Consider the following 23597-nt stretch of genomic DNA (forward strand, 5'->3'; position numbering starts at 1 on the left):
TCTGTTTCGGCAACATTCATCTTGAGAATTCAACACTTGTTCATTAGCCCTTAGTAATTGACAGAAATGCTTTTAGAAAGTAGTGGGTTCATTGATACCAACAAAATGGTTGGTATCAATAAACTGGGGATACGTTAGTTTCAGTTGTTGGGTTCAAATGAACCTTTCAAATACTAAAAAAGTCCTTTTGCATAATCGAATCCTTTTGCATAAAGAATTTCATCTGAGAATAATTTTTCTACTTAAAAATGAGTTTTGCAGTACTTTTTAAATACTACTTGTATTTTTATTTTCGAAAATTTTCATAAATATTGTAATTAATTATTTCCAATTTTAATAACTTGCAGAAAAAACACAATTTTCAAGAAATTTTTTTATTATGGTTATTCAAACTTATACTAATATACAGCATCTTTTATATTCCTTATACATTTGACACTGCATGCTTCAACCTGCATGTAAGTTTCTCTTCCTTAGTAACTCCTGACCCAGAGACGTCTCAATGAAAGCCAAATCATGCACAAAATTTGCACCTGAAAAGAAAAAAAAAAGAAAATGATAAAATATTTTTAACACCATATTCTCGACCCCCCCCAAAAAAAAGAAATTGCAAGAAATACAAATTTCTAACAGAAAAATGCATTTTCAAGCAGCTGAAATTGTTTCACAAATTAATAATGCAGATAGCAAATGTAACATATGGCACTATTGCCACTCAGTGCAATCTCTGCATATCCTAAATTCTGCTGGCTGATGTCTTCGTAAGTTCTGAACATTTTTTTGCCTCTAAATTTTGCTGCTCAGTGCCCTCTGCTAAATTATAAAATTTTGACTACCACTGGTTGCACAGGCCCTGATCAAAGCAAAGAGGCAAGATGCTACCTGCTATTGATAAACTGCCTTATAAATACCACAAATCTAAATAAATATCAGTTTTATTTCCAAAACAGAATTATCTCACAGCTAAAGCATTGCCTTTGCAGAAAATCTTCTAAATGGAAATAGAATTGCATCCACATTACATGTGCAGAATCCCAATAATTCATTATAAACAGTTCCAAACCATAGTTAGGCTTAGAACTCACAACAGTATTCTTCTTGGAAGTCTTCCTAAGGAAATGGTAGTATATTCAGGGAACATGTGGGCAAAATCATGACAGTATATCACAAGCCTAATTCTTGACCATACATACTAGAAAGATCACAGAAATTCCTCACAGGAAGCTAGATTCATATAACAAAATTTCATGCAACATATGGCATATGGGAAAAAGCAAGGACATTATAATCACTAGCATAGTTTATACCCAAATGAGTTGCAGATGGTGCACTATGTGCTCACAGCTGATTATCACTAATGCAGATATATATTTACTAATATTTAGAAGATGATGAAGTATAGCAAAATATACAAAACATTAGTCCTTAAATCCAACACATTTTCTGATTTTCATACCATCTAGAATAATAGATTTGACGTTAGGTATAATATCAGAATTTTGGGTACATGAAATGTGAAATGGTTTTTTATTTTTAGTCACTGTTTCTAGTAATTTGTTCGAAAGTAACAAATAAGCTGGTTTCAGTCTGTCAATGAAATGTTAACTTGTCTGTCCTTAATTAAGACTCGAAAATATTTATCATATTTTTTCACCACAAAAAAATGGTCCTTCAATAAGCAAATTCAAGTGCCTTTTTCACACGATCAGTTCTCACAAACACATGAGAACATGATCTCAAGTCTTTATGCATAAATATTTTATGTTTGTTAGCAGTTGATAAACTGGTGCTGATCCATAAAAGACAGTAAATTTGTTACAAATGGTTCAGATTTAGTTTTAGTGGTAGGTAGTCGAAAAACTCACATGGTAACCTTATTTGCATAAAATATACCATTTGAGCTACAGATTGATTAGTATCAGGACATATTGCAACTCTGAATCCTAGAAGGATTTCTGTCCATCTGATGTTGCTGTGAGCCTTTATTGCATTTTTTTAAGTTCTGAGAAACTGCTCAATTTTCCCACTGCAATGTGGGTGGTATGGAGTGGAACGTAAAACTTTAGCACCACATACTTTTGCAAGGCTCTTGAAAGGCTGCGACTCAAACTGTCTTCCTTGATCTGAGATTATGGAACTAGGCACAACAAATCTGCTAATCCAATGATTGTAAAATGCTTTGACAACCATTTCTCTTGTGATATCTGGTAAAGGAACTACTTCTCCCTAACAGGAAAAATGGTCAATAAATGTCAGATAATACGTCCTACCAGCAGATGGTGGTAATGGCCCAATCAGGTCAACTTGCACAATACTTAATCTAGCATGAGGTGCTTGGAACTCGGCTATTTTAGATTTTGTATGCCTGTTGACTTTGCTCCTTTGACAATTAACAGGACTTTAAGTCTATTCGTGAATTTCTTTCTTTATATTTGGAAAGATAAATTTTTCAGTCATCTCGTTGACAGTTGTCCTGATACCAGAGGAGCAAAATTATGAATTTGATGAAACATTTGTTGTCTAAATTGCTTTGAAATAAAAGGCCTGATACTGGTTGTTGAGCTGTCACATCTTAAATGTTTTCCAAAATGCTAATGTAGATGATTTAAATTTCAGTGAAGCACTACCTGTCATTAAATGTTGCAATTCTTCATTATATTCTTGAGCATCTGCTACTGCTTCATAGCCAGTAACTGAGACTACTTCAACTGCAACTAAATTTTCTTTGGCATCAATATGCTGAATATCAGTTGAAAATTCCGATATATACTGAAGTTGGTGTTGTTGTCTGGGTTATGCCTTCCCATTCTTTTGCTTCTATGCATATGACAGTGGCTTGTGATCAGTAAGTATGATGAATTTGCGTCCTTCCGATACATGTTTAAAATGCTTGACAGAAAGATATATTCCTAAGAATTCTCTGTCATAGGTACTATAAACCTTCTGTGCATTATTTAATGTTTTAGAGTAGAACACAATAGGTTTTCAGTCTTGTTCTTGTTCTTCCAATTGCTGCAATACTGATCCTATAGGAAAGTCTGATGTATCTGCACACAAAGGGTAATCCATTGGGAAACACAAAAGGGCACCATTGACTAAATCAGATTTGCACTTCTCAAACTGGTGAATTCCTTCATCTGTGCAGGCCTACCAGCGGCAGAGCGGTAAAATCGCTGAACACTGGTAGTTCGGTCCGAGGTTCGAATCCCACGAACGTACTGGCTGCATGGGCGTTTTCGTGGTTTTCCCCATGTGTAACGTGTATATGAGCCAGTTTCCCTTAGAAAGTCCTCCACGAAGGCATCCCTTCTCTTAGGCAGATAGCCCTAGTGTGCTTTGCCATAATTAAATACACTAAACACCTTCATCTGTGCATGGAACTTTACAATGATCTTTTTTTATCACCCTTTAACATTTCGTGTATGACTCCTTGAGTTTCTGCAGCATTTTTCAAAAAGCATCGATAAAATTTTATCATGCCCATAAATGAACAAAGCTCATGTATTGTCGGTAATTTACATTGCAGATTACTTCAACCTTTTCTGGCAGCGAACAGGAACCTTCTGTAGTTATGAGGTAACCCATAACTTATGTTTAATATGTAATACATAATGTAATATCCCACCACATTACCCATTTCCAATCCTCAGATGTCCAGTGTCTTTTCTCGACACCACTGAAAATGAAGTCTTGCATGTCGGCAGAACTGAGTGATTTTCTTACAGGCACCAAAACTATGCATTCCTATCCCTCTGCAATTCGCTGCGCATAGTTCTAGCTGAAATTTGTTGGGAAGAGCCTTGGTTGACGATTTGTGATAGTTGAATCCGTGTTCTGCCGTACAATTCATCGGAGATACCGCCGATCACTGTCTTTGAAAACTATGCTCGAACTGCAGTTACATTTTTTAGAGAAGGATTCGAAATCGATGCCCCCACTAAATGTGCACCAACAATAAGCCCCTTTTTCAAATGGTGAACGATCTGCCGCCTTTTTTCCCCATTTTACTTCATTCATCATGAAAAGCACTCTTACACCTTACTTATACTGGCATTTTAACCAAGTATAATCCACATCATAGAAAAAATTTGGATATTTCATCCCTAGCATGCATTCAGATGAAAATCTGAAAGGTTTCTTATTGATTGGCCAGTGTGTGTATTATTATATTATGCAACATGAGGCAGCATTAACATGTGGAGCTGGGAAGGCTTCTAATGATCACCTTTCTCTCTTGTGAGAGCAGGATGCACTGAAATTTGATGTCCTTATTTTTTAGAATGGTTATGAGTTTTATAGACAAGTGGATCATCCACGTTCAAGATATAAGCAATCATCTTTCCACAATACTCAATTTTGTATGTCTTCTTCTCAAATATCATTGTATGGATGTCCTTCCAGCTGAATCAGGAGCAGTGACTTTGTGGAGGTTTTCCTTGGAGAAATGGACTTATATTGGAGTTACACATGATTCAAACCAAAATACTTCTTTATCGCAAGTATTTAAGTTCAGAGGTGTAACATGTTGCGCAGAAAATATTCTCAACAAGTTATCAGCTATGGATCAAAGCACACAAGAATACTTAGAAACAGAAGTGCATGAGGAAACATTCAGAAAAGAGATGACTTTAATTTTTTCTAATGTTAGTGCAGCACAGGTGATGCTATTTTAAAAAATTATTTATTGAATTATGACAGAGGTCATCAAACTTATTTTCTTTTTCACAGAAACTGTGACTTTATGGAAGTCTTCTTTGCATAAATGTAGTTTTACCAAAGTTACTGATGATTAAAACCAAAATATATGATTGCACGCATTATTTACACTGCAAAATATAACATGTGGTGCAGAAAATGTTCACAACAAGTTAGCAGCTATAAATGAAAGCACACAGGAATATTTAGAATGAGAAGTGGATGATGAAACATTCAGAAAAGAGATGCAATGGCAGTGCAGCACAGGAGATTCTAGCTTCAAGTATTGATTACAGAATTATGGCAGAATTGATCAGACATATCTATTACTGAAAGCAGAGACTTTTTGAACATATTTTTTTTAGAGAAATGGGGTAATATTCTAATTAGGTATGGATTTAATCATAATGCTTTGTTGCAGGCATAGTTTTTATTCAGACGTAGAAAATGTTACGGTGTGCTGGCTTGGCTTGTTACTGATTACAAATCAAAAATAATTTTTGGTTTCCTGATTCTTTTCTCTCCTGCATTCTTTCTAGAAGATGAAATAATTTTATCTGCTTCTGAAATTTCAATTTCTCTTTTTTCTTGTGTTTGTTTTACAGAAGCAGTGGCCTGTTTTTGTTTCTCATTCTGTGCTCTAGCATCAACAATATACTTCGGTTCTCTAAGAGACATTTTTCTTGGTGCTCTTGGATCAACAAGCTCAGGAAGAATACAATTCACGTAAAATTTTTCGAGTTTTGGAACTAAACTGATCCAGAAAGTTTTGTCTTCGGGTATTCTTAATGTGATTGCATCTTCTCTGCACCATATATATAAATCACACCAATTCCTCTCTGTTATGGCTAACTGCCCTTGAATTTGAAAATAATATTTGTGGCTTTTCGGTAAATAAAGATTATTATCAGCATCCATCCGAAGACCAACAGAATTAGGCTTGCTGAAAAAGTCTGACAAGTCTGCTGAGAATCTGGCTGTATAAGGACATTTTATTTCAAGTAATCCATCTTCGTCTATCAATCCATCTGGCGAAGTACAAAGAAAGGGATATTTAGGATCAATAAAAAGGCCACAACGTCTGATGTTTTTTCCCATGTGCTTTTCCTTGTATTGATTTAAGGCTACTGCTTCGTTAGCCAAGCCATACTTTAATGCTTTAGTTGAAACGTTATCATTATATATGATACGTTTCACTAAAGCAGCACTGAGTGTTGTTGGACGCCTATTAGCAACATCTTTGAAAAAGGATGATGATATTCTTCTTGATCTTTCATGACGCCATCTTTCAGATGATGACTGTCCACGTGTTACGGCCTCAAGAGAATCTTTTTTTGGAACTTCAATTGATATAAAAAAATTTTTAGCTGCCAATTCATATGCTTCATCTGATAGGTCTGGTTTCTCAGGAAAATCACCATAAGAAATATCCCCACCTTGCTGAATATGTCCTGCTTTCCTCATATTTCTCTTTTTCTTCTCAGTGTCAAAAAGTCTACGTCTCTCAAGACGTTTTACATGGCGCTTATTTCTGGAAGCTAAGAATTTCAAAGTTGGAGTCCTGGGGCTACTTCCTGTTACAGCTTTTTGTGCATTTTTTTGCCACTGCTGTGCTGGATTTTGATAGGCCATGACAGCAATACTCGCACACCTGTTCATGCCACCAGCTTTGGAAAAATCAACTCTTTTTCCACCAGATGTTTTACACAGTTGACTCATGAAGCTTTCAGCAGGATTATTTGTGGCATTCCAAATAAGAGTACTGCTACACGATATCAGTACTCTTCCCACTTCTGCTTCAATAGCTTGCAACATACCCGAGGAAAAAATTTCATTGTATGTGCTGTCCAACTCTGCACCTTTCTTTGCACAAAAAGCACTACAAGCATCATGCTTGCCAAATATATGATGTGGCCCATTTCTCAAGTCAGATACTAATGCATCAATAGCTTCTTGTGTGTGCTGATAATGGCTAGGTAAAGCATGAGCTTTTATAGCTACTCTAGCACCTCTGACTAACAGTGGCATTTTAATTTTCAGCAATTTACGGGCAGCAATTCCTTTAGCCCCGGGGAAGCGCGCAGTATTTTGCTGAAGTTTCTCAAGAGCTCTGCGATATCTTCGAACAGCATGGTTAGCACATTCTACTTTGATCACCCGTCCTCCATATGAAACGCTTTCTTTCACTTTGGCCATTGTGTTAGCATCTCCATCTCCAACAAGTCGAGTACAACGTATTTTGTGAACACACTGGAGATAATTCAGACCTTCCACAATGGCACTGCTTTCCATACCTGTAGAAGGCCCATTCCAATTTCGCCAACAAAGGTGCACTTTATTTGGCATCTTGCCATCTTCAATAGCACTGCATATAAGGCACACTTTGTTGCGAATTCCAACAAACAAAATTTTCTGGGTGACCATGCCTATAATAACAGATATGCCACTTGAAGCATTGTAACCATGCCCATAGCTTCTTTTACACCAACCTCCATCAACAATGACAGTTATACAGTGATAACCATCATTATCAATGCGAAGTTCTGCCTGCCTTTTCTCCTCTTCTATAGCAGCACACATAGTTTCCTGTGCACATCCCTGTATTATTTTGCCAGTAGTTCGCTCACAAGAAGCAAAGGTTGAGTTGCTCATATACGGAATTTCCATGATGCTAAACTTTTCCTCCTCTTGTGAAAATCCACTGCCAGTAGATAACGCACCTAATACTGCAAGCTGATTTAGGCTGCTTTTCTCCATATCAGAACAAATTGTTGCCATTTCCCCACATAAAATTTTATCACATACATAGTTATATGTAGTGACAAGACCACGTCGAATCACTTTGTTAAAAATAAATGATCCTCCAAATTTACAATTTAGGGAATGTTGCTCTAATGTCCTAGCCTGCACTATTACAAAAGACATATTGCAAATTGTTCTGCCAGATGGTAATGGATTTGCCTTTTGTCGATCTTCCCTTTCGATAATTAAAGGTGAATCAGGACACAGAAATTCATCATTAAGGTTCTCCTGAAGAGGCTCAGACTCCAAGCTAAAATATATATATATACAATATATATACATATATATAATTAATATATATAAATATTACAAATTAGGTTTAAATTTGGCTTATTTGATGACAGCAAAGCACTTGATCTTCCTAAGAGGAGGAATGCTTTCATGGAGGACTTTCTAAGGGAAATGGCTCATATACACGGGGAAAACCATGAAAACGCCCATGCAGGCAGCCCATTCGCAATTAGGTTTAGGAAATTTAGGCAACAGATAGCAAATAAATTAACAATAATAATACACTGGATTACCAGTATATTACTACAAGAAGATGAGTCATCTTCACAACTGCTGCTTCCATGCTCGCAGTGTCATTTGCTCGTGCAATATTAGTCACTACTTTGTGTGCCGGAGGTTTCACATGAAGGGCCTCTACACCTGAGTATAAAATGTTCGTGTTCCAGTAAACACTGAATTCAGAGGGGCAAGAATAACTCTTTCATGGTGGATAACTCAGTTACCAAATGGCTTTCTAAGGCTCTATTCAAGCCGTTGTATAAATGTCATAATTCCCAACTAACAACGCTTTGTAGTCAGACCTTGCTATGTCACAAAAACTAGTTTGGGCATTAAGCTTGAAGTTTTCAACTTTGTGCCGACTTGATATAAGAGTCGGCCAATCAGAGCTTTTACATAAAACCTATTGAGAGAGAAAGCTGTAGACACATACATGCATGCACAAATTTAGCTTCTCTAATTGGCTATGGCTTAGACCCTCTCTCGCAGGTGTGAATGGAACTCCCACATTTTGTGCCTTATGATTATGCGTCTATGACATTTATACCATCATGTGAACGGAGCCTTAGGATGGCATACTAAGAAGATGCACTGTCTTGTGGGGATAAGCAATTTATACTCCTAAGCCTAAAAAAAAAACTTGGAAAAAAAAGATCACGACTTAAATTTGTTGTCTAATTGCTCTAATTTGAGGCACATTATGAGAGGAAAGCAAAGGTAGTAATCAGAATTATTTAAAAAATTTTATCCTTATATTTTTCTTAAAAATTCTGTAAAATAATAAAATTTGTGGTTTTCCTCAAATAAATATATATGGAAAAAATAACAGCCACATAATCACAGATTTCATTTTGTTATATTTTATTAACAAAATTTAAATTATTAAAATCTCTTTCATGAAGGGAACATAAAACATCATGAAAACAATGAAAAAGAAGCAATATTTAAAAAAGATAGTAGGCTTATTGATGAGGCTCCCATCAAAAGAATCAAACCCCAAAATATTTTCATTTGCTTCAGTGTCCCGACTGAAAATTTCACTGATTTCAATGAATATATTTTTAAAAAAATCTTTTATTTTCAAGTTCTTTCATGCAAAACGTCCAAATTTGGTACAAATCAAATTCATCCCCCTCTTTTTGATAGCTACAATATTATATTTAACAGTTTTAATAGCTATCAGTATGTAAACAACATAATGTAACACCATAAAAGAAAAACATAAATGATGACATTTTAATTTTGGCATAGAGAAATACATATTTACCCCAAAAGAGAGCTTGTATTTCTACCTTCTACGTCAGAGTCAATAACTGAAATGTCCAGATCAGAACTGAGAAGAAAAGAACCATAATTAGTTTAATTAAGATACAATAACACACCGACCAAGTATTAATTTGAGAGTCAAGCAACAAAAATCAGCATCATATTTTGAAATATTCACTATTTGAAAATATAACGCTGATTTTGGTTGCTTGACTTCTAAATTAATACATAATTAGTTAACCATAATTAAGTAACTGTAATATCATGCACAGCTAATATCTATTTTAAAAATAAACCAACTTACCTCAGGAAAGCCTGGTTTGTCTTAGGAACATTAGCTGTAACTTCTGGCGTAGAAAAGTCAAATTTTTCACTTCCGGACCTAAGAATGAAAGAAATAAACTGCTATAACATAATTAAAAAAAAAAAAAAAAAAAAAAAACATGAATAAATAAATAACACATAACAAATTTAAGCATTAAGCTATGTATGACTACCACCCATCTCAGACAGTGCGACAGATATTGCTGTATACTGTTTCGCCATACCCTGTGTAGCTATTATATCATGCTGTATAACCACAGTTTAGAAAAATTACAAAATGTGTTATTTATATCTATCTAAAATGGTACATTACTACATGATTTGTAAGAATAAATTAGAGGGCTCTGCGAATGAAATTCCTTCCAATTAAAAAATGTAGGAATAAAGAAAATGCAGGAATTGCAAATGCAGAAATGAAAAAGGGGATTATATTTTTTGTACAGAATCCAGATGACATATTTTTCAACATTTTAGAAATTTCAATATTAATTTTAGGGGCATAAAATATTAGGCCCCTAAAAGCAGAATATAGTTTTTAAATGTTCAGATAATCTTCCTATGAGAAGAATTCCTTTGAGAAGTACACATCTGAACCACAATTAAAAAACATGTACAAGAACAGAGCTGAGGACTTCTGTTTGCAGAAAGTCTGTCACATAACATATGAAAAGTTTCTTATTGGTAGATTTTTGATCAGACGGATATTTTAATGTTATACAGAGAAAGCATTCACTCCCTTTATACTGGAGATAATTCAATTTGGACAATGGCAAAAAGGCTAAGCAAGCCTGAGCGTATTGGTCCCATTCTTGGCACTAGTTTGGTTTACGCTCAAAATACACAGCAGATATTTTCTAATTACCTGCATCCCAATATCAATTCAATTCAGCTTTTGGTGGAATTTAACATTTGTGACATATTTTTCAAAAACTACACTTCACAACATGCATACATGACAAATACACAGAACCATAAATAAACAAGCAATAATATATATTTATATATAAATTTTACTAAATGATCATAAAATGTTCCAACGCTAAAAGAAAGTTTTAACATCCAAGTAAATGACATAATAAAAAAAAGCAAGTTGAACAGCGAGCACATGAATAAATGTGCATACACCTGTTAAAATATACCATAGGTAACTGACAAAGCATTTCGTAGCAAACATATGACTAAAATTTCCAATAATACATGTAATGATGGTGAATTCAATTTAGATTGAACAATTATTAGCATCCCCTCATACACACACATACAAAAAAAAAAAAAAAAAAAAAAAAAAAAAAAACTTACTTTGTAAAAAAATCATCCGGGCAATGATTCTCCTTTGACACAGATGCAGTTGTATCAATAATTTCTGACCTTCAATAAAAAAAATACGCATATTTTACTTCGGAATTAACTTACTACGAAATCATAAACACGGGGTAGTCGATATAAAGAATAAATTATTTCTCAATTTTCGAAAACATCCGCTTGTTCGGAATCTTCCACATCTCGGGAATTTAATTTCATATTTTTTTCTTGAGCTCGACGTTTACGCTGAATTCTGGATCTTTTATTAAAACCAGGATGTTTTTTCGGTCGTCCTTGATATTTTCGCATATTTTTTGCAAACTGACCACAGTACAAATAAATGTAAACAAAACGAGTGCGGAATAGCAATGCAATAGGGTTGCCGTAAACGTCATTCTGCTGACAGCTGACAATGTTTAGTGAAAACTGTGTATAAAGGAATATATGAAACGCTTCTAAATATTATTTAGAAAAAAATATGATTTATAACTGATATCAAAATCAATTACTTCGTGAATTTTTGCAGAAATAAGATTACAATGTTAAATTTTAACTCGTAGCGCCATCTATTGATGGCTTTCCAAACTACACATTAAAATTACGTATTTCAAACTAATTTTTTTAAAATATAATATTTAAGTAAATTTCATTTCAAACCTGATTCTAACATTGTGATTCGAAAACTGACCTATTGCTTTATATTTCTGCCAAATTGCACGCAACATAGTTTCTTAATTAGCGATTCTGCGTGTAAAAAAATTTTTAGTATTGTAATGCTGCTGTAGTAGACCACCTTAAATAACTTACTTTTTATTTGAACTAACTAGAAACATATGAAGACTTCCGAAGAAAAACAACACTCGAGAATAAGTAATGGCAATCTATTCTTTTTTATTTATCACACTTTTCTATGACGCGTACAAGAAAAATATATGTTTGTGTATAAATAATTATAAACTTTTTTTCTTACTGTACCTTTCAGCTACAGCATTTCACGGCGCTTAGATTTTCATTACTTTTATAACCTTGGAAGAAAGTTTCCAGAAAATATCTTCATCACCAATTGTAGATACTCCTGAGACAGTTTGTAGAGTAATTAATTTTCAACTACGGAAAAAACGTTTCCCATGAAAATATTCTGCCAGACATACTAGCTATTATTCTCATTTAAAAATGTCGTAACTGAGGGTATTTACCTTTTGACAAGTACTAATAAAAGATAATCAAGTTCGTATCTTCAGATCTTTGAATAAGATTTATATCACCGTATAAATTAATCAACTCCATTTCTATATTTTCCAGATGGTTACTCACGTTCCGTTGCTCACCTTTTTAGTAATGAAAATAATGTAAAACGGCTCATAATAATGTTAATTGATTTAAAAGAAATGTATTAGCGGGCAGCATAAATTTGCTTCAGGGTTCTGGCGCGGTCCATATGTTGACAGTTTGAGACCACCGGATTATGGAATGTAATTTCTGGTGGGTAAATTAGGAGATTTTGTGAATGAAAATGATAATTCAATGAAAATATAATGTCTAATGTAATGTTATATATATGTGAAAATGTATGCAATGTAATAAAAACTATCCTGTATAACGTAAGGTAATATGAACTTTTAACTACAACTAATATCCCATTCGGGACAACTACTCGAAACGGCATTTTGCGTCGAAATACTCAAATATGTTGCATCACTTTATAAGGTAATTTCTCCCACCTTCTTAGTGTACCTTGGTGGTGTAGTGGTGTGCATGCTGGGCGCGTATTACAGAGGTCCGTGGTTCGTTTCCCGGCGAAGGCGTTGTTCATTTTTCATCACTGCTGCTTTAAAAAATCATAATGACTCTAGAACTTTTCAACTTGTTACCACAAAATATTATCGCTTTGTGTTAAGGTTAAAGAAATTAATTGCTGAAGAATTTGCATGAATGTATGTAAGTGTTTCTCGCACTGTCGAAAAAAAGAAAAAAAAAAAAAAAAAAAGAAGAAGAAGAAGAAACTGGGTACCGGCGGCATCAAATTTTGAATAACTTAGTCCTTCATCTGAACATGTGTACCTGGAAGCCAGAAAGTTGAATTTCGAATTTGTTTCATTGTTTATTTCCTATTCTACAAAACTTTAATGAAGTTTTAATTAACGAATTCAACGACTTGAAAGCGAGCAACGCCAACACTGTTCGAAATAAAATATTTTTATCTCCAGCGCGCGAGTCTGCTGTGATTCGGAAAGATGTAAGATACTTATCTCTCAGATTTAAATAACAAACTCGACTTTATGAAAGCAATGTGTTGCCGCTGCTGAAAATAGAATATTTCCACTTGCTAGCGTGTTGCCATTCCGTAAAACCTGAGATTTTTTTAGATTTAATCTGGATGGTAGTAAACTAAGCGATTTAAAAGTAATAAGCATAGTTCATACACTTTTCTATTCTTTAATGTGATTGGTTTGAATAAACATGCGTTAAAATCCTGAGATATCCATATATTTAATAATTTGAGAAATATTCAATATTTTTATGAAATTACATTAGCTGGCCTCATTAAAACCATTGCATGCTTAATTTTTACTTCCTTGTACGAAGTAAAAAGGAAGTATTGTAATCGCGAAAAGCTTCAGGCAGCATATTTCAACGAAAATATCCATTTTGACGGCTTTCGAATGCAATTTAACGATGTTTTTGCGTGATATCTGTACGTAAGGACAGAATAAAAGACTCGTTTCCTCCCAAAAAATGATAAAACTGCTTTAAAATTAATTCTGAAGAGAATTTTTCGTGGCGTCTGTACGAACGTATGTACGTACGTATCTCGCATAACTCAAAAAGGAGTAGCCTCAGAACGTTGAAATTTTGTATATACGACTGCTATAACATGTAGATGTGCACCTCGTATTTTGGTTGCAATCGGCCGCACCAAACGTATATAAATACTATATTTATATATATATCCACTTTGTTACTCGGCACAGTGATCTCAGCTTCTTTACTCTTATATGCTTGTAAATTGTACATTTTTTGCTTTAAAAATGATTGATTTGTTGTTCTTATCTTCCGGTTAAGGGTTTTATGCCTTTAGTAAATCTGTATGCAATATTTGTACAATTATCAACAATTTAAAAGCTGTTTAAGTGCAGTTAAGTTTTAAATAACATGGCGGACATATTTGTTTACATTTGAAACAGCAGAATTGTAGATTTGTTGCCAATCTAGAGAGACTAAGCTTCGCAACAACAAAAATAACGCCTTCATTTATTATTGCGAATTAAATCATGCTTAATCCTTTCTGGAATTTTTTTGAGGAAATAAGTGTTTAAGATTTACTTAATTTTTAATAATTAGTAATTTAGTTTTTAATAATTAGTAATTTTGAATACAGATATTTTGAGCTTTTATGTATTTTTGTCTTGTCGCGAAGTGAAAACTGAATTAACTGAATGAGAAATACTCAATCGTGTGTGAAAAACCGTTTCTTTTTTGTTTTGTTTTCTTAATTTCTTTTTTACATCGTTCTAGCTTTATTATAGGATTTGAAAAGAACATGTGGCAACGATTAGATAATTCTTTAAATGATATACATTTTGTGCATTCTGAGTTATAATTTGAATGAAATATAATACTGTTAAGTGAACCTAGTGCCAGAGTGTCGCTATGTTAAACAAATAGAGTGAATTTTAAAGAATGCCTTTATTCTATTGTCGTTTATGCGCTGTCGGCGAAGTAGATTTAATTAAATCCAATAAGTTTAAAAGAAATGCAAGAAACAAATGCGTATAATTTAATATTCCGTACAAGGAAGTCATGTGGTGTACACATCATATTTTTTTATACCTATTTTAGGCGGCTATTAGCGCGAGCACGTAGAAGTAACGCAAGGAATACAAAAATATATGTGGTAAATTTCTAACGTTTTATCGGGAATTCTAAAGATATTCTGTTTTTAAATATTTCGCGATTTTGCTTTTGAAATCAATTTTATGCGGTGTAAGTGGAAAGAACATCATATTTAATAAATAAAGTTAACACATAAAATGTTAGTAGTAAAAAGAAAAAAAAAATGTCAGCCATCTTACTAAGATATCTGAGTATTTCTTATCTATTAAATCTACTAATGAGTAATGACCAGTAGTCTAATGACTAATTTACTATATCTAATGCCTAATTTACTAAAAATGTTTTTTTATCTGTAGCATCTACTACTTTTATATTAAAAAAATAAGCTGTACCCATGTTAATATGTTTACATATATATATGAAGGAGTCGGAGTCGAAGTCGATCATTTTCGCTACCGACTTCCACAGCCCTGCTTGTTTCACTATCGGTTCGAGTTCTTTGGCGGCAAAGTCTTTTTCCGTTGGCGCCGTTTGGCGAAAGGGTTGCATCCGAAAATTATTATTTCCGTTTTAGAGTGCGCATGCTTGCTGCTTATGTTATAAATTCATGCGCTTTGTAAATAATCATTCTACATTCTTTATAATAATCAAAAAAGGAAATTTCTTGTGACTTCTTAATTTTAATCAGCACTTATTAGGGGATTGGCAGGTAAGATATACACGATCATTTTCAGAACTACTTTATTTATCTTGCGAATAGATATCGATTAAAATTGCGCAAGTTTATCAAGAAGAATAAAATAATGCGATTAGGTTTTTGTCTTATTTTTAAAAACGTCAACGTTTTAGATTATTGCCGACGCACTAAATCATATTTACATATTATCTCCGATATTTAGTTATCTTAAACACTAAGAAAGGTTTAATAGTTTAAGGGTTTTAAGGCTTGAATGTATTTTGGGAAATTTACTCCAGAAGAAAGGAACGTGGAATCAGATCTTTCGAAATGCACTGAGATTTTTAATTTGCAATCCAAAGCAACGGAATGGAAATATCGCAAACGAAGTTTAATATCCTAGCTAACTATGAATTTTTTAAAATCATTATTATTTACTATTTTAACTTATTATACCTAAGAAAAAAAAATTTCAGGCATTAACGGTAATTTAATAGCAGCAATAACATTTCTGGTTACATTATTAATTTGAAAATTTTTACTATTTTGAAGTAATTAGAAAGCACTTTATTATTTAAGGCTCCATCCATTTTAAAGCGCACCCGTTTTCGCGGCATTTTATATGGTAAAAATTGATCAGTGTTGGATTGAAAGAAATAATGTATTATCAATGTTATGTCATCATTAATGCTTTATTTAACGTACTATTAAAAATAAAATAAAACTTGATAATTAATAGCAAATTAAGATAATTTTAGTTCACGAAGTTAATAAACTATAAAACGAATATAAAATTTATTTACTGATAAAGCATAAAAATTAAACAAACATTAAGAAATTTCTATCAAGATATGCTCAATTTTTATAACCGTTTAGAAATTACCGTTTTAATATTTGTAAAAACAGTTTAATATTTAATAATGAATTATTTAATATTCATTATTAAATGTTAAGGTCCAGAGTTAATTATTTAATATTTCATAAAATATATTTAATATATCTTAGAAAATATTAAACTGCAAAACTCATTAATTAATGCAAAATCTAACACTCGTAATACATTTGTATAAGAAATGAACTGTATGTAGAAGTTTTTCCTTCGTAATTTTTTTCTCGAGAAATAGTATTACCCCTTAAATGTGGTGCTTTGATTCATTAGACTCATACCAACTAAGGATTCAATATTCGGTGTAATACGCTTTATTCTGTAGATGAAATTAAAATTCGTTCTTTTTTATGAATCTAATTTTTGTCTTGTTTTCGTACCTAAAGAATAGAGTACGTTTTTAGCTTCAAAATTCGAAATGTGAAAAAGCCACAAATGTTTGTCCACGATCATCATCGATAAATGGTCTTCTTTGTTGTTATTTGACAAAATTCTTTTTTGTTATTTGACAAAGCATAGAGATAACGGCCAATTATTATTTTTGATTTTCGGATGCCTGGTTTGATTGGTTTTGTTGAAAGCATAAAAAATGTTGAATTCTATATTCTTTTCCATATTTTCATCTTGTTTTATTTTATTGGTGTTCAGAAATCTTCCATCTACTTTGGACGTACGGTAGAATTTTCTTGTTTGGTTTTAGTAAAATACCTATGTTAATTTAAAATTTGTAAATTTTACAAACTATACAGTAACTCGGGGGCTTAGAGCCTGATCGCTTCCTCCATAGTGTATACTACCTTTATAGACAATACATTCCTGTTTAATTGAATTTATAAATCGTAACGTAAAAAATATCCATTTATGAAAACAGATTTTTCATGTGCTCGTTTGAATTAAGTCATCATTTAATAGCCGAGGAAAAAAAGGGAAAATATTAAAACCCTGAAAGGGTTCAGATTTTAATAGTCACCCAACCGGGCTCTTCTAAAGTTTAATACTATTTATCAGTAGAGATTATTAACAGAGAAGGTCTAGGTAGAATAACGAAACATTTTATAGGATACTAGATGAATATGATGAATATACATTTAGAATGACATGGGAATATTATATATGTTCTGTATATTTGAAAAGTGAAAAATATGCAATTATTATCTATAAAAGTATTTAAGGCTTTTAATTAGATATATCAAGAATAAAACGCATTTTGTTTGAATCAATCAGATTAAAAAGTTATAAATGTATGTTCTTAAGAGCTGAATTCTGTTATTTTTAAATAGTTTATTTTGTTAATCGATAGCAGGCAGATTAAGTTTGAAAGATAAATATCTTTCATTCTGCCAAATGTCAACAGACTCGAATGAAAAGTGAAAGAGCTCATTAAAGTGTAGCAACGCAAAATCGAGACTGACAGCGCTTTTGACTAAAAACTCACTCGTGACAAAAATGATATAGAGCACAAATAATATTCGACATTGAATAACTCTTCGAAAAAATATCATGTTATTACATTTTCCTTCACACATAAACTACATTGTAACGGTTTTTCTTCATAGAAAACGTATGTGTTACTGACAATGAAAAAGCTCATCTGCTTCATTATTCGAAAAACGCAAAGCTTTCGCAGTAGAGAGAGATTAAAATTTACAAAAATTTGACGTATTTTGCTTGATTTGGTGAACTTAAAATTTGAAAAGGAACACTTGCAAGCAAAATGGTTTAGAGTACGATCAAATACTACCATTTTCAAAAACTACTAAATGCATATTTCTGCCATTCCTTAGGTTACAGCTTAAAATTTGTTTTTCTTCGTAAGCAATATACATATTAGTGACTAAACGCTTGCGTGGCTAGCCGCCTAAATTAGTTATCACAAAAAAGAAATATGTAAAATGATTTTAATAAATCTCGGTAGTATAATTTCATTGTTTCAGCAACTAATTAATAATGCCGCCCATGCGGAATATTGGTTATTGACGCTGGCTGTCGTACTAAAGGGGTTGAGTTCGAATTCCGGAGAAGGCATGGATGTTTGTGCCTATGCAGAAAGGGGGCAATTAAAATATACGAAATCCTCTCGAGACGAAATATACGAAATCCTCTCGAGTGATAGGGAAAGAAAAGTGGGTGTTCTCTCTTAGAATTCCAAATTTGGGTAGAAATTTAATAGTTAAGAACAGAAATTTCTCAAACATTTACCGTACTGCAGAGGAACTGACCTATGTTTTACCTGCTTCTGTATTAATTAATAGTAATAGAAATGAAGAACTGTGTTTATTGCTTTTAAACCTCCAAGCATTACATGTTTGTCCCCGGAAACCTAATGTTCCCCAGGATGTCATGAATAAGTGGTAGTTTCTTGATTGGAAGGTTCTTGATTGGTTTCTTGACTGTCAGAATTTGGCAGAATTTTTTTTTATAGACAATGAATTCGAAAGCTATTCTTCTATGCAGAATTTTACATCCATAACTCTGTGAGTATTTTTGTAATTTAAATAACCTGTTATTTTATGTTTTGAACCTTACTATCATTTTACTGTTTCTGTTTTCCACCCGGAAGGCAAATTAGTTCCTGTGTATTTAAGTGAGGATTTGAGATTATTAACGCAGAGCATGTTCTGCCTCTTGAAGGCCCCGTTACTACGTTGCTACTCTAAAATAAGAGTTCCAGTATTCTGCTTTGTATTATACTTGCCGATAGTTGCCAAGTCAAGCTGATGAAATTCGAGCCAGCTTCGCGTTGTTCAACTTATTTAGTTTAAAAAATATGTCTTTTACGCCTTTACGTTTAGACTTAGCGATAAATCGCTTAACCCCTAACTCTTTGAAGGGCTTAACCCCTAACTCTTAAAAACCCTCTAACACTTTGAAGGGCGGTGGTTACCTACAGTAACCACCTTTTCTATTAAACGTCTTACTCACTCGTGTGAGTGATTTTCAAGACTGCCCGTTTCTGAAGTTCCCTTGTAGCTCACTAGATGGCAATCAAGAAACAGTTGTTGATGCAGCAATTCGTCTTCAAGAAAATAAGCATCAGCCATCGAAGACAACGTCACGACGATGTGCACTCTGCAACACCAAGAAAAAGCCTGTAAGAACAGAGTGGGAATGCAGCACATGCAAAGTTGCATTCTGCTTGAAAAGAAAAACTGTTTCCATTTGTACCATAGAGAGTGATTTGTAGGGATGTGTTTTGTGGGCGGTGGTCGCTGACACGAAGTGTTCAGTTTTTTTCACGCGTCTTGGACAAAATAAAACAAGAGTTTTGCTGAAAAAATTAATTGCCTTTTCCTGCCCTTCAAAGAGTAAAGGGTGAAGTTGATTATGTTAATCAGTAACAAAGAGATTAAATTTGAAAGAAAATAAATAACTAATGCTTCTTTGTCGCCTGACAACATACTGGTGCGCGGAAGATAAAAAAATCATTTTTAGACTAGTGGAAACCCTTTTCTTTTAAATTGACGAATTTGTTGATTAAATTCGAAAGACAAAAATCTTACCTTTCCCAAATGATAATGCATTTCCCCCCTAAAATTGCTGAATTTTCTGTTTGGATTTGAAACTTTAATATCTTTCGGTTTGCTAAGTGGCAACACGTAGTTTTAAGTCACCGAGTCTGTTAATCAAAAATCCATTAAATTTGCATAAAATATGAGATAAGTAAAAATTAAAAATAAAAAAAAATCTGAAAACCTCGCGCATAAAATACCCATGCTTAAAGATGCACGCGTTGTTAATGTTAATAGAAGGCTTTGAATTTGTTGAGCTCGTTAATCAAAAATTCGTTAAAGCTTTACAAAATCTGAAATAGATAATAAAACAAATTCCAAATTTGGGCTTCCAGATGCCCGTATTCGAGTGGAGGACTCCGTTATTCATAATGTGATGTCTCTAGGTACCGTTGCTTTTCCACAGTGCGAGAAACATACATACATTCATGCAGATTCTTCATTATTCCATTTCTTTAAATATAATGCAGGGCTGTAATATCTGGTGGCAACAATTTGAAAGGTGATTCGGAATTTTATAGAGAACCAATGCAAAATGCCAAAAGGAAATTAATAGGCCTTCTGGCCAAATTGCCCCTTTGGGGTAAAAGAATTTTAAATGCAATATTAGGGCTTCGATGTGTACATGTTCGGATAGAGGATTATATGTGCTCAAAATCTTAAGGCTCACAGTGCTTTCCAGTTTTCATGCAGTGGAAAGAATATATACGCATAGATACAGATTCTTCGTTATTTAATAATAAATATAACCAGAAAATGCATCGATTTATCACTCGAAACATGCAGAGCTTTTGCGGTTGAATTAGCAACGAAGCAAGGAGGAATTTTGCTTAAAATTGGTATATTTTCTTGCATTTATTATCTAAATCTAACAAGTTTTATCGTTATACGAGTGAGAAAATTACATATTAGAATTCTGACATACAGCTTTTATTCCCATTTTATAGGCTTAAATTATGAAAAATGTGTAACATAAGTGAAAAAGTCTTTGATATTTATTCAAAATATCTAAATCTTCTTTTGCTCCTAGAAGAGGTACGATAAGTAATTATCATACAAATAAAAGATATCTGAAATCGCGGAGGTTTAGCCGAAATATATCCAGAGACTTACACTAACATAAAAGAGTCCAGTTCTGTACTTTTTTCTTTTGACGAGAAGATGTGTAAGTATTTATACATTTTAAATTTCTTTTTTAGCTTAAGTACGGGAACAACATTTATGTGTTACTATGTTTTTAGCAATTTCAAGCGATTTTAGATCAATTGAACTATGCTTTGTTTCGATTATGAATTTTATGTAAAATCAATTTTTAGAATTAGATCATGATAAGAAATGTTAAGACATAGCACATTTTCATCTTAGAAAACAATTATGAGAGTATTTTTGTATGCAATAATTCTTTATGTGTATCGGACAATCAATATCATTCAGTCGTAGTATCGGACACATCGTTGTGCATAATTAATCGTAACACAACTGCTAGATATCACGGTGGTTGTTAGGCTATTCATTTCATCGATGCGTTACTTTTTCATGATGGACTTTTCGTAAAGTTATAAGGTATTTCTCCCATTTTCCTAGCGTTCCTTCGTGGTGTAGTGGTTCTGCACGGTGGGACGGTATTCCAGAGGTCCGTGGTTCGATTCTGTAATATATATGATGAGTATAGAAGGGTCTTAAAATTTTAAACAAGAAATTATAATAAATTAAGAAAGGTACATTTAAGAATGTAAAAATTAAAGATAAAGAATTCAATTAATCGATATATCAGTAGTAAAAAAACTACTAATTTTTGAATGGAATATAATTAATTTTAATCATATTTGCACAATGCATAATGGTTCCTTAAAATTTAAATTTTCCATCCTACCATTAATTTTACAAACATAATGGAAATATTTTAGTACTATAAACAAAATCACTCAGATTTCCTTCCTTTAACTGATATAAAAAATAGGATAATTATTGAAAAATACATGTGGATGATTTAATTGTTCTCAAAGTTTTCTAACTAGATAAATCATTTAATTTATTAAACAATTCAGACTAATGTTTTTATTACCATCATTCAAAACCAAAAAAACGTTTTAAATCTTTGCAAAAATGTTTAAATCTTCATTCAAGAAAAGGAAATTTTGGATAGATTTTTATGTAGTAAAAAATTCTGTAAGATAAAATTTGCTCATACAAAATATTAACGTGGTATTTGTTCATGACTTTACAAGTATTCGATGAAGCATTTCAGTGTAATACTGAACATACAGATTTTATTTAAAACTATTATATTCTGAAAGTAGATGACACTAGAAGGAAAATGCTGGATAATGCAATGTATTTCACTCTTAATGTATACAGCTAAGCTTGAACATTTATAATTAACATTCAATATAATTTCCAATAATGAATTTCATTATACATAACTACATAATGCTACATTAGATTTAGTTGGTAAAACCTATTAAAGATAATATAAAAGATCTATTTGGTTCAAGCAATTTAATGCGGAAATGACAGTAATACATTTAATAGTATGTATGTATATATATATATATATACTATTAAATGTATTATTGTATCAGTGTATATATATATATCAGTGGTTCTGAACCTTTTTTACCATTGCTAGATTATTCCCCTCCTCTTTACTCAACTTGAAAAACAGATATAAACTTATTTCGATTATATTTTAAAGCTTTTATAAATTAAACAACAAAAAGGTATAGAAAACGTTGATATATACCAAAACTGGAATAAAAGTAGTTCGTATTCATAAACTAAAACTAAATAATTAGCAGGTAAATAAAAGGCGAATCGCATTCTCCTCTTTTTGAGAACCCGATATATATGATACTTGGGTGCTTTTTCCTTATATATTCACAGATAAATTTTCCTGCGGTTAAATCAAATAGCAAGAAGAGGGGAAAATTTCTGTTTTGTGAAATATTTATGCATGTACTTTTATATTACAAGTGATTTTCATTTCATCATCGTAACTATATATTTTGTTTATATCTTCTTCAAAGTTTCCACCCATTTTACAGATATTTTAAATTACATGTAGTTCTTTTGATTTCAAAATCATCTAACTATGGACTATCAGTTTTAAATTAATAACAGATTTTGTATATAAAGCAAACAGTTGTAGTTCTTTGACGTAAAAGAAAAGAAATTAATAAAAGTCAGTTTTTTACACTGCGTGCAATACAAAACACTTAATTTTGTTTGAAAAGCAAAATATTTTCAAATTATCCATTGTTTCCTTTACTTAAAAATTAGCATGATTTTCTAAACACTTACCTTTCTTTGTAGAGAAGTAATACGAATATTCCTTAAAATCATACCATTTTGAAGTTTTAATATCACATTACATAATTCCTTACTCACCAGCACATTTTTTAGCCAAATCAAAAATAGATTTATCAAAATACTGAATAACTAATATCATGTTTTGGAGAGTTTTAAAATGATTTTCATTACCTTCATTTAGAACTTACTAAGACTGTACAGTAGCATTTTAAAAGAGAATAATAATGTTGCAGATCTTGAACAGAAGTCTTTCGCATATATTTACAAAATGCTTTTTGGTTTGTAAATGTATCAAAAATATTCCTTTATATATTATTTATTATAATACCCAGAATACAGAAACAAAAATAAGTTTATTTTTAGTTGAAAACACTAGAAACTCCAGAAGGAAAATAAATAAATAAAATAAAATATTTTATTTGTTTGTTATTATTCTCTTCCTTTTTAATTAATCACATTTGTGAAGGAACAGTCCTCTCCTTAG

At 32.4% G+C, this 23597-nt stretch overlaps 1 protein-coding gene and 1 long non-coding RNA gene across 3 annotated transcripts in view; one reads left to right on the plus strand and one right to left on the minus strand.

The window, feature by feature from the left end:
• Positions 1-342: 342 nt before the first annotated feature.
• Positions 343-23199, minus strand: LOC146997517 (uncharacterized). The gene is made up of 5 exons (XR_015040562.1): positions 23192-23199; positions 10897-10965; positions 9578-9655; positions 9275-9340; positions 343-533 (listed from the first exon to the last, which is right to left on the minus strand). It is a non-coding gene; the product is annotated as an uncharacterized LOC146997517 (long non-coding RNA).
• The window catches only part of LOC118205483 (uncharacterized), a 91434-nt gene continuing 83158 nt past the window's right edge, over positions 15322-23597 (plus strand). The window contains exon 1 of one of the 2 annotated variants that reach the window (XM_085814716.1): positions 15322-15442. The gene's annotated coding sequence lies outside the window, so the exon portion shown is untranslated. The remainder of the gene's footprint in view (positions 15443-23597) is intronic. The other variant, XM_085814715.1, reaches the window with a different exon arrangement.

This window comes from Stegodyphus dumicola, chromosome 4, assembly GCF_044657685.1.
Source record: "Stegodyphus dumicola isolate Sdum_Otavi_A_Nest chromosome 4, ASM4465768v1".
NCBI classification, from domain to species: domain Eukaryota; kingdom Metazoa; phylum Arthropoda; class Arachnida; order Araneae; family Eresidae; genus Stegodyphus; species Stegodyphus dumicola.